At 46.0% G+C, this 16,181-nt stretch overlaps 1 pseudogene; it reads left to right on the top strand.

Annotated features, from left to right (window-relative positions):
- Positions 1 to 10,285: 10,285 nt before the first annotated feature.
- On the top strand, positions 10,286 to 11,601 carry LOC138275800 (m-AAA protease-interacting protein 1, mitochondrial-like; annotated as a pseudogene).
- Positions 11,602 to 16,181: the final 4,580 nt, after the last annotated feature.

Here is a 16,181-nt window from a genome sequence, read left to right as displayed (position 1 = left end):
TCAGTGGCTGGTATTGGAATTGAGGCCCTGCCAGGGTAAGGGAATGCTTCAGACACCCCACCCTCTGTAGCAGAAGAACCCCTCCCCCCACAAATGTGGATGTCCACCAAGACATCCAGGAGAATCAGATGCCAAGACTAAACCCACTGCTAGGAAGTGAACCTCTCCTGATTGGTTTCCCTTGTGTGTGACTGATACACCCTGTTGACTGTTCTGATACCTAACTCCATTTCCTATGGGGGAAGCACACTGGGCTTGTATTTCCAAATGGTGTAGCTGCTACCCTGATGATTTCATCCACCATGACTGAACCCTTCACTGTTAACTTGATTTCCTTTCTGTTTCAATTTTCTCATTTGTTTGTTACTCCCAATAAATAACACTTAATCACAGATCCTGTGTAAGTGTGATTTAACAGCAATATACAACTGTAATGTATGACAACTATTGTACCAAAATGTTCCTCTCCAATGTTATACCTCTGTTATGGCCATCACACATGTAGTGGACAACCAGGATACATATTGCATTGGGTTTGTAATATACACATGGCACAAGTCACCTGTATTATACATCTCAACATGTTTATTTGGGGCATGGCAATCAGCAAAGTGTGAAGTCATGCTGTGGACTTCAGTGTTTCAGCTTAGGTTTCATTCACTACCAACCCACAGAATACAGAAGTTAAGGACATGTCAGTCTATCACCATCCCAGGAGGCAGACAGATTGGTTAAATATATCATCAGCTAAAACCTTATCACATACCCATTCCTCATCCTCCCAACTGACCATACCACATGAAACAGGCAGAGGTCAGTACTAATCTCCCCAGTCATGGAACCTTCCACTTACCATCGTCAGGTATCTGTAGGCTTGCCACTCACCTATGTCAGTCTTCAAACACTATCACATTGGTTTGTAATGCGGAAACACACTGACAGCTATACACAGGTTAGGTCACATACAACACAAACCATAATGATGGTAGAGGGTCTGGATACCACATTATGACGTATTAGACAAACATGGACACACACATGCCACCATTTGAGCCACCTCCAATACCAAATGTCTATTTTGTGGAATAAGACACTTCAAAACCACTGTCCTGACAGTCTGGGCATAGAATGCACACACCACAAATCTGATGCAATACAGTACCTGGTCTAATCCATGTCCACTGCTCATGTCAGCCTGCAAATCCCATCTGCCTGTGACACTGTCTGACAATGCCAAATGAGGACGAGCCAAATAGCCAATCTGCAAATCTGTGACTGACAAAGATAAGGTATATGCCAGAGTGGAACATAAACATCACAATGTCTATTCATAACTACAAAAGTGACATTGATTGTGCTTTTTCAGAACAATAGACTTTGTACATAACAGTTCTGTACCTAACTCGATGGAACATTCAACATGCACATGTGAGGCATGAGCTTTGGAGCCACTTAAGACCACTCGGATGGTGGTAGGGAGAACATTAAATGGCATGCATTACTTCTTTAATGTCCAATGGACTCTCATTTGTAACATCACATCACATAACTTGAGTCAGTTGAAGTACTGATGGATGACAGCTGCCCTGATATCTCCAGCTTCATCCTCACCATGCTCATACTCACTTGGCATATATGCATTTCCATTCACAGGATCTGCTGGCTTACCCTCAGCTGGTATGAATGGTTTCTGATGTCTCAGGGCAAGGTTGTGGAGCAAGCAGAAGGCAACAATTATTTGACATACCTTGTTGGGTGAGTAGAGGAGGGCTCCTCCAGATTTGTCTAAGCAGCGAAATATTGCCTTCAGGACCCCAAAATTCCGCTACACAACACGCCTTGTCCACCCATAGGACTCAATGACGCGGACTTCCTCTGATGTGGTTGGGCGCCTCAGTGGTGTCAACAACCAAGGTTTGGGTAGCCAGAGTCCCCTATAAGGTATAGCTACACCAATCCAAATTTTAGTCTGGGACATCCACATATACAGTTGCAGGAAAAGAGGTATAGACACACATGACATACATGACTTACCAACCAGCCAGGCCCTCTCTGTGTATTGTTGTGTCATCAGCAGTGGGATATTGCTGTTCTGCATGATGAAGTAATCATGAACTGATCCTGGATACCTTGCACTAACTTGTGAAATGTAGAGATCAGCCAAACAGACCACTTGGACGCACTTGAGGGAACCATGGCTACATGGGTGCCATCTATGGCTCCAACCACATGTTGAATGTGTCAGAAAACATAGAAATCTTCCTTCACAAGGGCCAAATACTCACGTTGGGGAAATCTGATGTAGCTGTCCAGGTGTTTTAACAATGCAGACAGTACGGTCTTCAAAACTAGACTGAACATAGCCTGAGACATCTGAGCAATTAGGGCGACTGTATTCTGAAAGGACCCTATGGCCAGGAAGTGCAGCACTGACATGACTTGAACAATAGGAGGTATGCAATTGTAATTGTGAATGGCAGGCATCAGATCTGGCTCCAACTGATGACATAGATCCATAATAGTATGCCTATCCAGGCGATTATTCGGATTACATGTTGCACCTCCATGGTCTGCAGGTCTGCTAGTGGATGGTACCCTGGAGGTTGTCTTGCTCTCCTTAGGCCAGGGTAACTATGTGGGACAACACCAGAATGTATGTGAATGACTTAATCTATACATCATGAGTATGATCACAACAACGCCACACATATTTCTGACCCATGTCACATGAAACAGGAGATAAGTGGTATACAGCACACAGTGAGCCAAAATATGAAAGTGTATCGGAATCTAATCCCCTTAACCCTTGCATGTACTCTACAAGTAGATGCATGTCACTGACAGTGAACGTTACATCAACCCTGTAGACTTGTAACACTTATTATTTGCACCTATTCCATATTCAGATTGTCATTAGTATAGTGACAATACTGTTTAATGTACATAAGCAAAAATACCTATTTTCAATCCCTCGATTAATGACATGCACATTACTACTCGTAAACAGTCAGCCTGCACTTTACACAATGTCATAGATATGTGTTTTCTGTAAATGACACTACTGTCATTACTACATCATACATATTTGGGCCACAAAATGGCAGCTGTCTGACCTACTGTACTGGACATCATGAAGTGACCTGACTCTGCTGGCGGACATTCCCATTGGAACAAATTGCTGCCTTTGGTGGACTAGGGCCAATGGCGACATTCGCCGGTGGTGACGGTACTGTACATGGTGAACGTGACTGCCTTCTTCTGCACAATCCCTCACTTTACTCCTGACGCAGCTGCCAGCAAGATCTCCATGACCTGAGCTGCTGTGCACTGCTTCTGGGAACAATCATGCCACGTCCTGCAGGTGATCAGGACCCTGCCTTCATTCCGGAAGAGATGGACAAGCTGGAGGAAGAGGTCCCACCCTGTATGAACAGCTCTATGGTGCACCAGAGGAGCAGGTGAGACTAATGCAATACCAATGGGTGAAAGGATGAGTGTATAATGAGGTAGATGAAGTGTGTATGAATGAAGGATTGATCTATCATGTGTGGGTAGATGGTTATGTGCACATGTGCATAGAAATACTGTTACCCCGTTACATAGTAGGTAGTGTGCGATATATGTACCCTGATCCAAATATGTACATTACATCATTTACATCTATGTAGGTCTGAGAAATAGTTGTAGAGAGGTACCATTTTAAGGACATACTTGTGGTCTGATCCTATGTTTCTAGCCAAAACCTGGTACTGGGTATGCATGTTGTATGCCTGACTCCACTTCACATTTGGCCTGACTGCAGAGGGTGATTTGCAAAAGAGTTTAAAGTGTGAGAAATGGTATGTTTGGCAACTTGCACTAACTTGATTGTTCAGCCTACTTGTTTCGGGATGGAGCATGTCTAAATGACTTTCTCCTCTTGTCTGTGTCATCAATGCAGGTCAACACTCATCAGAAAAAGGGGATCTGGCATGCCATCGCCAATAAAGTGCGGACAGGTAGCAGAGCACCCACTGTTGAAAGCATTGGGAGAACCTTGAGATGCTGGGGCTGTAAGACTGCTGAGGCCCAGATGGGGATGTATTCCCAAGGATGAAGGGGTGCTCAATGGACCCTGACCCCCTGGTGCCCCACATATTGGTAGTAGCCTACCCTGAGTTGGATGGGTGTTTGAGGGCAGCACAGCAGCCACCGGGAGGTGAGTACTGACTAAACTAATTTATTTTCCTCTGCAAGGTCAGTGTATGATGTGAAAGAGTCTAAGCTGTGACAATGGGGTAAGTGCTAAAGGTAAAATGTATCCCAGTAAAACCTATATGTGGAGTCTTCACCATTGGTACATAGGAGTCGTCACCATTGGTACATAGGTGTGTACATTCTATTGTGTATATGTACATTTTATTCGCCTATGTCATCCCTTCTGTACAGTAGCAATAGATGATGCACATGTGACTGTGTCATATATGTACCACTATACTGTTCTTAGTACCCTGCTGGTTGTTCCCTGCCACCTACAGATTCATACTCCCAATATCGAGATGGTAAGTTGCCCTGGTCTTTGCCCTCTGTCCATTCAAATACCCCTTGATCCATCACTATGTGCAACATTGACTCTGACAAGTTGAGTAGATGCCTAATATTCCTGAGATTTCCAATGAGTGTACACTTATTGTGAGGCTGTGATCTCAATCTGACATTTCACACGCCAAACTTGCTGCACTTACTCAGATCTGTTAGGAGATGTTGCCATTGGTGAGCGAGGAATAAACATTGGCATGTGTGATGTTTCCTCAGAATAGACATCCTGCTTGTACTAAACCATGGTGGTATGACTAGACACCTATTGCAACCTATATCATTGATATGAAAGTTCAGATTATTAATGCCATGTACATGTTCTTTGGATGGTAAGTGGCTACACAGCTATTTCCTCTTCAGATTTGTTGTAGGCATGCTAAATAGGCCACTACATCTTGTTCGTGGGTGCAATCAAAACTGGTATTTTGCCAACATCATGTGTACACTGTTAGGTTCAGACATAAATCAACAAAGTGATGCAGCTTTGAAATACTTACTTTTGCTATTGTGCATATATTTTGATGGCTTTTAGTATGGAAACCTATAGTTTGTATTGTGTTGCGGATGTAGTATTCCACTTTCACATTTTGTTTGATTGGTATGTGTAATCACTCATTTGGCTTAGCTCAAGGTGTTTGTCTTTGTCATCTTAAGCTCAGAAGTGTGTAGTGGCATTGTAATGGTCATGTATAGATGTGGGATTGCACGTGTCTGAAGTGAGTTTAGGGATGTTGCCACTTGAATAATGGGCTATTGATGTTGCCAATCATCATGATTAGTTGTACTGTGTGTGGTCTTCATGCACATGACATGTGTACATTCGTATTTAAGGTGATGGTAGGGTACCTGGCCTTGTCTGTGGTTAAATCCTATGGGCTAAGTTCACCCCTATAAGTGTACATGACTTTGTTTACAGGTGGAGAATGACTTAGATGAGTAGCTCCACAATGTATGTATCATCCTTTTCTACATGACTATTGGGCTGTGTGTTGCTGAGATGTGTTTAGAATCTATCATACTCCAGTTATTGAAAAGGCAGGTATAGTTTTTGCATGTTTGCAAATGTCAGTAGTGAAGGGTGTGGACTCTGTACCATGGAATGGTTTTGGCTTGTATGTAACATGCTGTCTTGTATTTGGCACATGATGTGGTTCCTTTCCTGGTACATGACATCAGCTAATAATGTAGGTATGTGTGGATTTTGTGTATGTGGCATGTTGAACTGGATATTAGCCCTATCTGCCATTGCTTGGTTAGTGGTTGACTATGCTGCTGTGGGTGTGGACTCTGATTCATGGTGGCAAGACAGGCTGTCATGGAATGTTACTGTGATTGTTCTACTGATATGATGGTATAGTAGGTGTGCGATAGGTGGCTTAGCTGGTGTGTGACATTGTTGTAATGTGTGGGTGTAGATGGTGTCTAGTTGTGACACGATGTTGACACTAACCTGATTCTACTGGGGGTGTAGTACAAGTGGTTGTAATGTGATTGATGTGTACAGTGTGATGTTAATGTTTGTAAAGAATATGATGACCCTCCCTCTCTTTCTGTTTTCCAGCATCAGCAAGCGAAGGAGCCTGGGCACAGCTGAGTGGGGAAGCTGCTGGCCACAGGACCTCAAGGCATGATACCACTGACTCTGAGGGACCCAGTAGCCTGGAGGGCGAGGGGAGTGCCACGGGGGAGACAGGATCCAGTTCATCATCTTTGGAATACTCCTCCAGTGGACACTCCCTGGTGGTTGTGGACCCATCTGCGCCCAACCCAGCACCATCTCTGTCCCCCACCCGTCTTTCTACCACCACCCTCCCTGTAGTTCCCCACCCAGTTGGCCGTGCCCGCTCACCCCAGAGGGTGGGTGTCTCCTTTGCTGCATGCACCTCTGCCCCAGCCCCTTTTAGCCCTGCTTCTCTCAGTGAGGAGGGTTTGACCTCCTGAGGTCCATCCCTGTGGGTCAGTTGACCATTGTGAATGCCATCCAGGGACTAGAAATTCGAATTCAACAGAATAATGTGTTCCAAGAGGGCATTCATGGTGCACTGGCTGGCCTACAGAGATCCTTTCAGGATTTGGCCTCCACAGTGATGGCAGCCAGTCACCCCTTGTCCACCGTCCCCCCTCCACCTTGCTCTTTCCAATCCCAAACCCCTTTTCTCAGACCCAGCCAAAGCACAGAAACAGACTGGCATGCATCAACCTCAACATCCAAGGGTAACTCAAATCGAAATAAGCACCACAAATCACACCACCGACACGTACACAAGCAACATTCAGATGCACACACAGCAACAGTCAAAACCTGCCCTGACATCCCCACCACCCCAGCGTCACAGACAGCACACCTGACACACCTGCAGACACCACACCAACATTCATAGATCAAGCCACTATACCATCCCTACCCACAGACATCACTACAGCAGACCCTCAGACATCCACCCCAGTCACCACACCCGCAGATACCACAACCACTGACACTCCTACATGCAGCTCATCTACCATTCCTGTTGTCACCACCCCACCAGATAGTCACCCACCCACCACAATATCCCCCAGCTCTTTCACCCCCCTGTCATCCCAAGATACATAAAAGCCCTCACTCACCCACCCACCCAACAGACACCCAGCACCCACAAGTATACTTCACAAAAAACATGCACCCAGGACATCCACACCAACACCTCTTACAACCACTCCCTCTCACTCCACACCTAACCCCTTTTGCTATGACCCTCCCTGAGTGTCTAAAAAGCCCTCCTTTCCGAGGTTGCCCTTTCCCTACTCCTCTCCCCCAAGTGAGACCCCTAAACGTGTTGCTTCCCTCCCCAGGTCCATCCTTTCCCCCTCCAAGGCATCCCCTGGCTCCCGCAAGTACCCATGGGCCTCCCCGCTACGAAGTCTACCTCTCCCCAAAAAAGCCAACTCTCCCCTAAGCCTAAACCTAACCCTCCCAAGCCTCAAACCAAAGGCCCCTTTTCCAAACCAAAGCCCAAACCACCCCCTCTGCCCCCCCTGAAAATCCCTGAGGTGTCTGCCTGCCCCCTTGATGACCCTACCTGTAAAGGTTACTTGGCAGTCAGGAGTCAAGTTCGGGGCACACAGATGTGCACTGTGTGCATTTATAGTGTTGTTACAGGACTGGCATAAGGGCTTTGTTTTTCTATAATTTGGTTTTTAATAATAATTACAATCAACTTGTTGTTGGTTTACTGGTTACATATTTGTCATGCATTTCATTTCCTAGTATGGAGTTGTTCCTAGCTGATATTGGTGGTGTGTCAGTATTTGTATGTGTGTGGTGGTTGTGCTACCTGTATTGTGTGGGCAGTATGCGAGGTTGTGTGCTGATTTTACCCCCCCCAGTGATAGTGTGTGTGTTGTGTGGTGGGTATATGTCTGTTCAAAACATTTTGTTGTCACGCTGTTGTGTGGTGTTTGTATTGAAATGTGTTTGTTGGTGTGTTTTGACAGTGTGAGTGGTTAGTGCATGATATGTGAGATGCGATGTGCTGTATGTGATGGATATGTCCTTGCTACATTTTATGGCTGTGTAGTTGTGTGTGTTGTTGCCTGTTGGTTGTAGGTTGTGTTGTATGTATGATGTGTCCCCCTGGATAGCGTCTATAGTGAGTGCTAGCCAACGTATTGACAATGGTATGCTTGTGGTGTTGTTGTGACGTCTTCTGGTGTTTTGTGTTATTGTGCGTACCTGAGCTTGTGCTGTGTTTCTGTGCGTGTGTGTTTTTGATGTGTATGTGTTGGCTGTAGTGTGCGTACTGTGTATATCTGTGTGTGTGTGTGTGGCTGTTTGTGAATGTGCGTGTCAGTGTGTAGTGGTGTGTGTTTGAGGCCCTCGCACCCCCTTCCCGATGGTATATTGTGTGGGTGTACAGACATTGACATTATACAACAGTTACAGGTAATTGTGTGTAGTCGTCGGCGGCGAAGATTCTGTTGTCTTTGTCTGAGCAGAAGCAGTGGGATGACGTGTAGTTCTGGTTCCATGGCTGCTCCGGACGCTGTTTGTTTCCACCTGGGTATCTGTGGTGGTGCGATCACGGCAGAAATCTTGGCGGTGTGCTGTCTCGTAATCTGCCCGCCGGTAACAGAGTATCCACCAACCTGCTGGTGCCTTCCATCATCCACTGGTGTCTCACCGCAGTGGCGGTACCAGCAGTGGTTTGGCTGTATTCCGTTGGGGACGCCATGATCATAATTTGGTGGTTTTCTCCGGCAGCCTGTTGGTGGTATGACCACCACTGCCAACATGGCGATCCTGAGACCGCCAAAGTCGTAATGAGGAACATAGCCTTTGTGTAGTTAGGCCAATCACAGCAGAGCTGTTTCCTTCCTGGAGCACCCACAACAGAGGCACAAAGAGGTGTGAGGGCTCGGCACTGAAGTGCGATTAAGGTAGACAAATGCTTGTCCTCACCTAAAGGTTCCCCTTCAAGCTGCAGCTCCATTCCTATTCACCCATAGCATCTATAAAAAGGGTGGAGCTTCAGGAAGTGGAATAAGCAGGCATTTGCTAACAAAAGGGTTACATGAATTTTTAAAGGGAGCCCTTTCACCATCCCTTCATTCACACCATTGTTTACGTCCCCTGCCCTCCTGCAAATTGGAATGCAGGTGATTAATACTCTGAGTCAAACCTGAGGATGAACACCAGAAACTCTTTTTCTATGTGTACATTATTTCACATGTATTTTCTTGACAAGTGCAGCCAACAATTATTTTTTCACTTGCAATCCTTGAGAAGATCAACTGACCTGGTTGGATCGATGGTCTAGTGGTAGTCTGATTCTAGTACCTATTAAAAATTCCCAATATAGCACAATCTTCACAAGTAAATAATGCTGTTTCTTTCTACATTCTTGCATCCTCAAACTGCATGCTGTCTCAAAAATATTCACTACATTCTTTAAATCCTGTTAAAAGAAATTGTCCTATAATTAAAACTGTTTGTCGCTTCTCTTTTTTATTTACCTTTCTCTCTTGCCCTCACTCTCCCTCTCTCTCAAGTCTTCCTCTCCTTCCCTTCCATTCTCTGCATACCTCCTCTCTATGAGCACAACCTACTCTGACACATGCATGTTTGACTAGTCTTTATTTCAGAAAATTTCCCACAATGTATTTACAAGTTCACAGTCTCTCCTTCTGATGAAAGTCATACCTATGCAACCTAACAATACCTAATCCGCTCTAACTCCTGTATTTATGCCACCAATCATGTGCTTGAGCTCACAACCCCCCCACTAATGATTGCCACCAACCAATTTACTTTAACCCACCATAAAAAACTGAAATGACTGCTTGGAATAGTTTACATCTGATAGAGACTTCTAGTTGCAGATTCCTTACCTTAGAATTCCCTGGCGTCAGCTTTGAATCCGGAATTTTTCTGCTGAGCAGTACCCTGCACACGCTGTCGGTTGGCGTTGTTCGGATCCGCGTTCATCGTCCGGCTCTGCGTGGCGTCGTCAGCGTCATTGGAGCCGTCTATGACGTCACGGTTGTCTAAGTAGATGTCACCTCGCCGCATGTACGTCAGTTCTTTCCCTTCCCCATCGGATAAGCGCAGATCCGGATTAGAGCTACCCTTTCTTCGACGAGCTTCAAGGCTTTTTCATCTTTTTGACTGTTTGAAGTCATGTCTTCGAGAAAGACTGGGTTCAGACCGTGTGGTGCATGTCATCGCACCATGTCGGTGACGGACCTGCAGTGAGTTTGCCTTTGGTGCCTCAAAAAGGATCATGACTCCACCTCGTGCTCCAACTCGTCTTCGGTCGGTGCGACTCCGAGGAGATCACGGTCCCGCAGTAGGATGAGGTAGCTGCACCGCTCCCAGACCCCCAAGTCCTCTTCCTCGCATTCAAGGTTGTCTGATCATTCAGGTAACAGGCACAAGAAGAAGAAGAAGTCCAAGCGGACTTCGACTTCGCCACGCCCGTCGGCCAACGAGGTATCTAGTGACCATAGACGTTCTGAGCGCGGTTCCGCGGAGCCGTCGCCAGGGTCGTCTCCAAGTCTTCCCAATTTTCCCGGGACCGGAGCGACCCCCACTCTGGCGCCGGGTCCGACATTGACGCTACCTCCACCACCGGTGCCCACTGGTGGTAGCCCCATCCTCATTCCGGATGAGCCGGAGCCGGAGCGACGTCGTACGACCCCGACTCCGATTTCGACAGTGCCGATTCGGCCCAGATAATTGTCTGAGCATTATTCAGAACAGCCAGGCACAGGAGAGGAATGATAGGGGTCTGAGGACCCTTTGGAATATGACCTAGAACAGGAATGGTACGAAGATCTAGAGGAGGCCAGTGGACTGGACACATCTCTAGATACTGGTATGCTTTCTCCTCCTAATGTGGCTACGGAGGAGGGAGCTTCTTATGCTGTGGTGGTGTATAGGGCAGCTGAGGTCTTGGACCGAAACTTGCCTACAGTGCCAGTCAGGACGAACCTCCTGACAGAGGTGCTTCAACCGGGATGACAACATCAGATCTGTAGCTGTACCTACTATTTTCTGATCCGGTCTTAATTCGACTGCGACTTCAGCATCCAAGAGTTTAGTCTGGGAGCCCGGCAGGCCTTCAGCATTGTTTCTGTTTCTGCTGTCTCAGTGTAAATTTGATGCACTAAAATAACTAGTTGATGACGTTCTACAAGGATTAAAGAAATAATGTTCTGCTATGTCTGAAAGCCACAAGAAGGCGCTAGCTGCAGAATCAGAAGAAATCATATACTTGACACCCTGAGACATGGGCATTTACTAAAACGATAATGGCGGAACGTTTTGGCAGTATCTTGATGTGTTTTTGGTATCTCACTAGTGCTAACCTTTCAGAAGAAAGCTCTAATGGGACAAAGGTTTTTCACATTGTTTTAGGAGATGACACTGCAAAAGACTCAAAACGATTACTTACAGCAAATTATGAATTTCAAAGAAAATTCACGAAAGTGACTGAGCCTGACTGGGTCATTATACAGATTGAACATTCAAAGTTAATAAACTGAAGTTCCTATCAGAACATTCTAGCTGCTCATAGGGGGTGTGTTTAAAACATAGACAAAATTTTACATATTACTATGCCTTGATCTATATTTTCTTCAATGGACCTTTTTCTCTTTTAACCGTTTGGATTTTGGAATAGTGCTTGTGTGTTTTTCAGTGTTCATCTGCCAAGCAAATTAAAGACACTTTGGCGGTCATTCCAACCGCGGCGGGCGGCGGTAGCCGCCCGCCATGCGGTAACCGCCATATGGCCGAGTTAGCGCCCGCCGGCCCAGCGGGAAAGGGGCCTGCAACACTGAAGCCGGATCCGAATGGAGCCGGCGGTGTTACAGGTGTGCGACGGGTGCAGTTGCACCCGTCGCACTTTTCACTGTCTGCTAGGCAGACAGTGACAAGCAGGCTGGGGCCCTGTTAGGGGGCCCCTGCACTGCCCATGCCAGTGGCATGGGCAGTGCAGGGGCCCCCAGGACACCCGTTCCCCCGAGAGCCTGTTCCTGGCGGTGAAGACCGCCAGAAACAGGCTGGCGGGAACGGGGTCAGAATCCCCATGGCGGCGCTGCTTGCAGCGCTGCCATGGCGGATTTGGCCAACCGGGGGAAATCCGGCGGAAAAACCGCCGGACTCGGTTTTCTGACCGCGGCTTTACCGCCGCGGTCAGAATGGCCCAGGAAGCACCGCCAGCCTGTTGGCAGTGCTTCCGTCATTTTAGCCCTGGCGGTCTCGGACCGCCAGGGTTAGAATTACCCCCTTTATGTTCTTCAGTTGGTTGAAACTTTCAGTTTCACAATGTTTGGTTTTAAACAGATTACCTATTCAGGAGGGTAATATATCCATTAACATTTAATTATTTTTCCCACATCCACACAGTCACTGATACATCCTCTCACAGACCCAGAGAACCAAAAGCATACTCACTCACAGACCCATACAAGCACTCACACAGCCATGTACACACCCATACAGCCACTTACACACCCACTCACATACCCATACAGCAAAGCCACTGACACACATACAGCTGCTCATACACAACTCAGAGTCCCAGGCATCCACTTACACTTATAAATCCACCCAACACACATTCCCACTTACACACCCACACAACCACACACGCCCGTTCACAGACCCATGCAGCCACTCACACATCTCCCCCAGAGACCCAGAAACCCACCCATACACCCATGCAAACACTCACAAACCCAGTCACACATCCATACAGCCAAGCACACACCCTTTCACACACCCATACCCTAAAACATCCACTTAGAGATTCAGAGAACTACTCACACACCCAATCACAGACCCACACAGTCACTCTCACACACCCAGTCAGAGACACAGAACACCACTCACACATCCATTTACACATTCATACAGCCACTCACACGCCTAGTCACACATCCATACAGTCTCTCATAAATCCACTCCCATACCCACTTACACATGCACCCACCAACTCACACACCTACTCACACACCGATACAGCCACTCATAGGCCCATTCAGAGACCCAGAAAGCCAATGACACCCACTCACACACCCAGACAGCTACTCGCTCACCAAGTCAGAGACCCAAACACCACTTGCACACCCATTTACACACTTATTCAGTCACCAATACACCCACTTACAGACCCAGAGAGCCACTCGTACATTCACTCCCAGACTCACTGTTTGTCCCTGCACCCAACCCCAGTGCATGGCAGCTTTTGGATTAATGTAGGGCAACTAAATAGTACTTTACATTTAAAAAAAACCTAGTATTTCACTGAAAGACAAAGGTTACAGGGACGTTATAGCTTGGATAAAGCTTTAAAAAAAGAATAGAAATTCACTGAAAAAACCCCAGCATACTGTGACATGCTAGATAGGTTCTGAATTTACTCACTCACAACCAGAGAAATTCAGCAGTTATAGTTGGACCCTCCCCCGGCTGATATCAGCCCAGAGGACCCCATCTCCTGGAGCCTGGCCATGTCACCTGGGTGCCCTCCACGGCACCCAGTCACCACCGTTAGGGACCGCAGGGTGAGCCTGAAGGCCCCCGTGGTCCCATCCAGCTCCTCCCTTCTATGGGAGCCAGCGTTGCTGTCGCTGGGAGGAAGCTGCTAAAGATGCAGCTCCCTCTCTGTGAGAGAAATTATTTCCTCTTTTTCACTGCCTGCATCTCTGCAGGTCAATAAACAGAGGAAACCTCTGCTCACAGCAAGTGGGAGCTGTTTGATAGCTCTCACTTGCTGCAAGTGGAGTGTTTGCTCTGACTTGGCAGGAGCTGTGAAAGCTCCCACCAAGTCAGAGCAAACAGCTATGTCCTGGGAGTGGGCACCCTGGGAGATAACAGAAGCTGGCCCTGGGGAGTGGCAGTCTCCAGGTCCCTCTATGGCTCTGCCAGGGGTACGGTGCAGCCCCCCTCAAACAGTACAGTTTGCCCCAGGGAGGTGGTGGTGCCCGGAGTTGAAGACCCACTGTCTTCTTTAAGGCGGGATCATGTTGCCCTCCCTTAATTGTTAGAAATTGCCCCAGAGAGCTGATGGACCCCGGGGTTGCATGGGAGCTGCATGCCCCCCCCCCACATACAATGAGAACTACGCCCCTGGGGCATGTGCGGGCCCAGCGAGGCCACCCATATAATCATAATAAGTCCCGGGGAGGTGGTGGTCCCGTGCACCCCGTCCTTTATTTTAACATGCCCCTGGGCATGACCCACTCAGGGGTTTCTATAAAACAAGCGTGGAGCCTATGCTTTAAAAAAAATAAAAATTGCTGTGTCTTTGTGACTTCATCGTGAATTCGCAGCAAACATTTAAACAAATGCTTTTTTGCGCTGGGGGAAGTCACTCTGGGACCCCAGTACCAGAGCTAAGGGGTCAGGGTATTCCTATCTTGGACCCTTTTCTTATTTTTTTTACTTTGCCCCAAGATGGCTGCCAACACTTCCTTGTTGAAGTATTGGCAGCCAATCAGCTCTGTGCAGGAGATCGGCAGGGTTTACTGAGCCATTTCATCCCTATATATACAAATTTGTTTTTTCTTTAATTTCTCAAAAACTACTGAATGGATTTACACCAAATAATCAAAAGGTCACTTTCTGGACCAAGAGCTACCTTTCTGCCAAATGTGGTGTAAATCCGTCCAGTGGTTCAGCTGCTATTCCTGTTCAAAATCCCTGTGGAAAAATGCATGGGGAAAAAAGTGCTTTGGGACTTCCTCTTTTTCTCGGCCCCGTTAGATGGATCACCTCGTAACTTTCCAGACAGCATCTGAAGTGAGCATCATATTTTTGGGATTTTTTTTTTAAAGATTCATCAAACAGCGCCAAAGTTATTAGCAGAACAAAAAATGCTTTTTCTATAGAAACTAGGTCCTAACTATAACTACCTAGTGGTGACTGCCACTATGCTATATGTATATATATACACACACACACACACACACACACACATATATATACATATATACATTTATTATATATTTGTGTATATATTTATATAAATTTTTGAACCAAAAGAAATGCTGCACTCCTGGTGGTCCTTAAGGCACGTTTCATTTATTTCAAACCTCCAGAGCCTTACTGGATTACATTCCAAGGCCGCATCAGTAGTCAGGATAAGCGCTGTCAATATTCAATTACAACTTTACTGAAAGTGGCATTGAGCGTATTGATGGAAAGAAATCGACTGGAGTGCAATAGGTTGGTCTTAAATTTCACATATGTGCCTCCTATATATGTTATATGATGTTATATGCTATACCACAATTCCCAGAATGCCTCTATGTGGATAAATAGGAAGGCCAAGAGCAAACAAAGCATGCAAGCTGATTATCACCACCTGAGGAAGACGAGAGTTGAAACGCATTGTGGTGTGTTGTATTACTTGTAGCTGGCTGAAATAAATGAAATGTGCCTTAAGAACCACTGGGAGTGCAGCGTTGTTTTTGGTTAAAAAATAAATTGGGGATTGGTCTTGACCCCTCATGCTGGCACCAGCGGACAGGTGCACAGCTTTTTGAGACCACATTGCTTTATGGATAAACTAATATATATATATATATATATATATATATAGGTTACAGGGCTGTTATAGCTAGGAACAGAATTAAAAAAACCTTAGAGAAATTCACTGAAAAAACAAAGATTACAGGAATGTTATTGTTATTTTCGGATTTTACACAAACAAAACCATAAAAATTCAGCAGTATTGGTTATCTGAGCTAAATATAATTTACGTCCCCACAATGTACTTCTTATGACCTCACATATTACATCTCTTCTATCATGGTCAATGACATCACTGATGACATTTTAAATGACATCACTGATGGCATCACTGATCTGATGACATCATCCAGCAAAGTAAACTTTAATATACTTAATAAAATATCATTTAGAAGACACAGGTGAGAGACATACAGAACACAGCTTACTGTAACCCTATCAACTACTACACTCACTCATTACCTAACAGACAGATCTAAGCAGATAATCCTGTCTCTTCTGAATCACTACTCTAAATACTAATGACCAAAGTATAAGGTAATTATCCGCATATGCTAGTCTATTACAAACCACAACAACACTATTT

This window comes from Pleurodeles waltl, chromosome 2_2 (genome assembly GCF_031143425.1).
Source record: "Pleurodeles waltl isolate 20211129_DDA chromosome 2_2, aPleWal1.hap1.20221129, whole genome shotgun sequence".
Lineage (NCBI taxonomy): Eukaryota > Metazoa > Chordata > Amphibia > Caudata > Salamandridae > Pleurodeles > Pleurodeles waltl.
This window is presented reverse-complemented; position numbering and strand designations above follow the sequence as displayed.